Below are 5,776 nucleotides of genomic sequence, written 5' to 3' on the forward strand. Positions count from 1 at the left end.
CAGCTCACTGCAACCTCCGCCTCCTGGGTTCAAGTGATTCTCCTGCCTCAGCCTCCCGAGTAGCTGGGACTACAGGCGCGCACCACCACGCCCAGCTAATTTTTGTATTTTTAGTAGAGACAGGGTTTCACCACATTGGCCAGGATGGTCTGTATCTCTTGACCTCATGATCTGCCCGCCTCGGCCTCCCAAAGTGCTGGGATTACAGGTGTGAGTCACCATCCCGGTCTCTGCCTTTTTTTCCTTAATATCCCTTTCTTGTGGGAAGTCTGTGTTGCTATCTAACCACCATCCTTCCTACTAAGGGTCCAGCCAGTTTTCTCTCCTTTGATAGAATGTACTCAACACATTAATTTAATTTTTTTGTTTTCTTTTTTTTTTTTACTTTATATCAGCAGTCCAAATCTCACTAGCATTAATTAATTTTAATCAATGAGAATATGGAATAAAATTCTGTAGGCCACACAAAAGAAATGTGAGACTTGATCCCTACCCTCAGTAAGACACAGAAACTGGCCTACATGACCCAGAGAACGTGGGTAAACAGGATTAAATGTAAGGACAAAATGGTCTTTGGGGTAGGGCATGGTGGCTTATGCCTGTAACCCCGCACCTTGGGAGGCTGAGGTGGAAGGATCGCTTGAGCCCACGAGTTTGAGACCAGCTTGGGCAACAAAGTGAGACCTCATCTAATTTATTTATATTATTTTATTTTATTTATTTTATTTTATTTTATTTTATATATTTTTTGAGACAGAGTCTCGCCCTGTCGCCCAGGCTGGAGTGCAGTAGCACAATCTCAGCTCACTGGAACCTCTGCCTCCCGGATTCAAGCAATTCTCCTGCCTCAGCCTCCCGAGTAGCTGGGATTACAGGCATGTGCCACCACAACTGGCTACTTTTTTTTGTATTTTTAGTAGAGATGGGGTTTTATCGTGTTAGCCAGGATGATCTTGATCTCCTGACCTCATGATCCGCCTGCCTCAGCCTCCCAAAGTGCTGGGATTACAGGCGTGAGCCACCACACCCAGCCTATTTTATTTTATTGATTGATTGATTGATTTGTTTGTTTATTTTGAGGCAGGGTCTTGCTCTGTCGTCCAGGCTGTAATACTGTGGCATGATCTTGGCTCACTGAAACTTCGAACTCCCAGGTTCAAGCGAGCCTCCCACCTCAGTTTCCTGAGTAGTTTGGTCTACAGGCATGCGCACCCTGCCTGGCTAATTTTTGTATTTTTTGTAGAGATGGGGTTTTGCCATGTTGACCAGGCTGGTGTCAAACTCCTGAGCTCAAGTGATCCCCCTACCTCGGCCTCTCAAAGTGCTGGGATTGCAGGCGTGTACCACCATGCCCAACCCTTATTTATTTATTTATTTATTTATTTATTTTTGAGATGGAGTCTCAGTCTGTTGCTCAGGCTGGAATGCAATGGTGTGATCTCGGCTCACTGCAACCTCTGACTCCTGGGTTCAAGCGATTCTTCTGCCTCAGCCTCCTGAGTACCTGGGATTACAGGCGCACGCCACCATGCCCAGCTAATTTTTGTATTTTTAGTAGAGACGGGGTTTCACCATGTTGGTCAGGCTGGTCTCAAACTCCTGACCTTGTGATCTGCCCACCTTGGCCTCCATTGCACTCCAGCCTGGGCAGCAAGAGCCAAACTCCGTCTCAAAAAGAAAGAAAGAAAAAAAGGTCTTTGGGACTCTGAGGGCTACAGAGATTGGGGAGAGAGGTCACTGTGAGTCCTTCTGTTGTTGTGGATCTGATCTCCAAGGGCTTTGCAGGCTCATCCTAGGTTTGGAGCTGGACAAACATCTCTGCTCCTCCCCTGGGACTACCCTGGCACTCCCCCTGCCAGGTCCCCTGCACTGTCTGATTTCCCCAGGGAGAGCAACTCAGAGGGACTGGGACGGAGTCTGGGCCCCTTAGGACAGCTGGTTGATGAGGCCCCTCTGGGACTCAGGGCTGGACCCAGGCGTCCAGGAGGCGGGTGATACTGGAGCTGTGACAGTTGGTCCCCAGATTCCACATTCAGTGGCGCCAGCTCTGGTTTCCGAGCTGGGGTGAGGGAGGGGGAGGGGCACCTGGTGCCAGCCAGGGGCTGGATGCTGTCTTGGGGCAGGGAGGGGGAGGCAGTAAACATGCCCTTCCTAGGTCGTTGAGGATTTTCTAATTGCTCTCCCTGTGCCAGGCACTGTGCTAGGTACTAACGGGATTCTGCAATGCAAGATGCAGTCTGGCACAGCTGAATTGATGGCATATAGTATAGAATGTCAGAGCTGGACTAGAAGTTGAATGAATGAATGAGTAGTGAAATGAGTGAATGAATAGTTCATCAATTATCTAATGTGCTCATTTTACAGAGGAGACTGAGGCCCAGAGAACCCGAGTCCTGTGACTCCCTTCTGCTTTCTGATCTGTCATGCTTCTTTTTTCAGGAAAGGGAAGAGAAAGGCAGAGGGAGGGATGGGAAGGGACTTCACACTTCCTGAATGCATGTTTGGTGCCAGGCTCTGTTCTGGCCTTTTCAGACTTGATATAATGGTCTTCACAATTCTGTGAAGATGGACTTGGTGTCTCTGCTTCATCTGAAGGGACCTGAGGTTCCGAGAGGTTAAGTAACTTTCCTAGATCACAGAGCTGGTAAGTAGACTTCAGTGTTCAAAACCAGAGCAATCTGGCTCCAGAGCCTGGGACCCCAGAGGTAGACAGTGATACTCAGTGAGTGCTTGGAGGCCACAGAGGGTGGAGGGAGTGGTTCCTGGATGAAATAGATCTGAAGGATGGGTGAGGTTCATTCGAAGGGAGAGAATTGGAGGGATGTCTGGAAGTTGGTGCTGGAGGTGCCCAGGGAGACTTGCTGATTGAGCAGGTGGCTGGCTTGCATGGATCTTAGGGATCAGGGGACGGGTTCAAAGAAGCATGTCTTTGAACATTGGCCACCAGGTGGCGCCGCAGGCCAATTCCTAGAAGTGGCTCTAGCCTGAGCATCCTCACTAGGGCCCAAGTGTGGCTTCTCTGCTCAGCCAGGGCTCCATGCTGGGCTTGCCTCCTCAGGTGTCATCTCCAGCTTCTCCTTGCCCCGGGCTTCTGGCATCCAACACATGGGGGACAATGATGCTACCAGTCTATTCCTGACTCGGGACGAACACCCAGGTAGCTGAGATCTGGGAATCCCCGTGGGTCTGAGCAGCTCCCCAGGTTACCTGGAGACCCCTCCAGTTGCCTAAACCTGGCTTCATGTCCGGCGCCCGTCTGAGTTTCTGGGAGACACTGTTCATGGGACAGGCTGAGGAGGAAACAGGCATTTGAGTCCAACTGACCTGGGTCTGAAGGGAAATAATATCTACCTTGTAAGGATTTAAAACATTTCATCCATGGCCGGGTGTGGTGGCTCATCCCTGTAATCCCAGCACTTTGGGAGGCTGAAGCGGGCAGATCACCTGAGGTGGGGAGTTGGAGACCAGCCTGACCAACATGGAGAAACCCCTTCTGTACTAAAAATACAAAAATAGCTGGGCATGGTGGCACATGCCTGTAATCCCAGCTACTCGGGAGGCTGAGGCAGGAATATCTCTTGAACCCAGGAGACAGAGGTTGCAGTGAGCCGAGATTGCACCATTGCACTCCAGCCTGGGCAACAAGAGTGAAACTCCGTCTCAAAAAAAAAAAAACAGCTTTTCATCCAATAAATATCTATCAAATACATGCTGTGTCAGAAACTATTCTAGGCCCTGGATACCCCAGAGAACAAGATAGACAAGGTCCCTACTTGCACGGAGCTGATATTCTATGGGGGAGGGAGGCAGACAGTAGTCAAGTAGATAATGTACTTTCTGGTAGTGATCATCACTGCAAAGAAAAATAAACCAGGATATGGGGGCAGAAAGGTTTGAGGTGGCTAATTTAGAAAGGACGGTCATGCTATCTGGCCAGGACAACATAGCGAGACCCCATCGCTAAAAAAAAAAAAATTTTTTTTTTTTGAGATGGAGTTTTGCTCTCGTTGCCCAGGCTGGAGTGCAGTGGCACGATTTTGGCTCACTGCAATCTCCGCCTCCTGGGTTCAAGCCATTCTCCTGCCTCAGCCTCCCCAGTAGCTAGGATTATGGGTATGCATCACCACACCTGGCAAATATTTGTATTTTTAGTAGAGATGGTGTTTTGCCACGTTGATCAGGCTGGTCTTGAACTCCTGACCTCAGGTAATCTACCCACCTCGACCTCCCAAAGTGCTGGGATTACAGGCGTGAGCCACAGTGCCCAGCCAAAAGCATATTTTTTAATTAGCCAGGTATGGTGAGGTGCTCTTGTAGTCTCAGCTACTTAGGAGGCTGAGATGGGAGGAGCACTTGAGTTCAAGGTTACAGTGAGCTGTGATCGTGCCAGTGCACTCCAGACTGGGTGATGGAGCGAGATCCCATCACTATTCAAAAATTTACAAAAAGGCTAGGCGCAGGGGCTCCTGTCTGGAATGCAAGCACTTTGGGAGGCCGAGGCAGGTGGATCACTTGAGGTCAGAAGTTTGAGACCAACCTAGCCAACATGGTGAAACCTCGTCTCTACGAAAAATACAAAAAATTAACCGGGTATGGTGGCATGCACCTGTAATCTCAGCTATCAGGAGGCTGAGGCAGGAGAATTGCTTGAACCCGGGAGGTGGATGTTGCAGTGAGCCAAGATCACACCACTGCATTCCAGACTGGGGAACAGAATGAGACCTTGTCTCAAAATAAAATAAAATAATTAAAAAATGAAAGAAAGGATGGTCATGTGAGAATTTATACCAGCATTAGTTAGCTGTTGTTACTCTTAGTCTGCTTCCTTTGCGTCTGTCCCACTCCTTCCCCACACTCCCTTTCATCTGTCCTGAATTCTCTCCATGGTTTTGTCCAGCAGCCCCCAGGGAAAGCAGCTGCTGGTTTGGGAACTAGGAGCCCTGAATATTTAGTGCTGGCTCTGCCCACAGCAGTCCAAACTGGCTCCTCTCCAGCTTCCGGTAAATGACATCACCATCCACCTGGTTGCTCCAGCCAGAAATCTGGAGCCATCTATGATTCCTCCCTTTCCCCAAACTTCCTCCCATCCAGTCCATCAACAAGTCCTTTCAACTGTGGATCAAGACGTTTCCCAAGTCCATAACATTCTCACCTTTTGCTACCATCCTGATCCAAGCCATCCTCACCTCCTGCCTCTAATATCCTCTGCCTGCTCTGCCCCCACTCTTGCCTCCCCTGTTCCCACTCTTGCCTCCCCTGCCCCCTTCAAATCATTCTCCACACAGTGGCCAGATACTTATTTTTTTATTTTTATTTTTTTGAGACAAAGTCTTGCTCTGTCACCCAGGCTGGAGTGCAATGGCGCGATCTTGGCTCACTGCAACCTCCGCCTCCTGGATTTAAGTGATTCTCCTGCCTCTGCCTCCCGAGTAGCTGGGATTACAGGTGCCCGCCACCACGCCCAGCTAATTTTTTAGTAGAGACGGGGTTTCACCATGTTGGCCAGGCTGGTCTCAAACTCTTGACCTCAGGTGATCCCCCTGCCTCAGCCTCCCAAAGTGCTGGGATTATAGGCATGAGCCACTGCACCCAGCCCAGAGAGATCATTTTTTAAAAAATGAGATCACCACGAGGTCAGGAATTGAGACCATCCTGGCCAGCATGGTGAAACCTCACTTGAGGCAGGAGAATTGCTTGAACCCGGGAGGTGGAGGTTGCAGTGAGCCAAGATTGCGCTACTGCACTCCAGCCTGGTGACAGAGCAAAACTCCATCTC

The 5,776-nt window shown here is 49.6% G+C and overlaps 2 protein-coding genes across 3 annotated transcripts in view; one reads left to right on the forward strand and one right to left on the reverse strand.

Moving 5' to 3' along the window:
• The window catches only part of MEX3A (mex-3 RNA binding family member A), a 42,992-nt gene that overhangs the window by 17,549 nt on the left and 19,667 nt on the right, over window positions 1–5,776 (reverse strand). The window lies entirely within an intron of this gene.
• LMNA (lamin A/C) overlaps window positions 1–5,776 on the forward strand; it is a 61,434-nt gene that overhangs the window by 5,646 nt on the left and 50,012 nt on the right. Inside the window, exon 3 of one of the 2 annotated variants that reach the window (XM_011992741.1) lies at window positions 2,533–2,644. The exons of the other annotated variant lie outside the window; for it this stretch is intronic. The gene's annotated coding sequence lies outside the window, so the exon portion shown is untranslated. The remainder of the gene's footprint in view (window positions 1–2,532; window positions 2,645–5,776) is intronic. 2 annotated transcript variants of the gene reach the window in all.

Source organism: Mandrillus leucophaeus, unplaced genomic scaffold (genome assembly GCF_000951045.1).
Source record: "Mandrillus leucophaeus isolate KB7577 unplaced genomic scaffold, Mleu.le_1.0 Scaffold418, whole genome shotgun sequence".
Lineage (NCBI taxonomy): Eukaryota > Metazoa > Chordata > Mammalia > Primates > Cercopithecidae > Mandrillus > Mandrillus leucophaeus.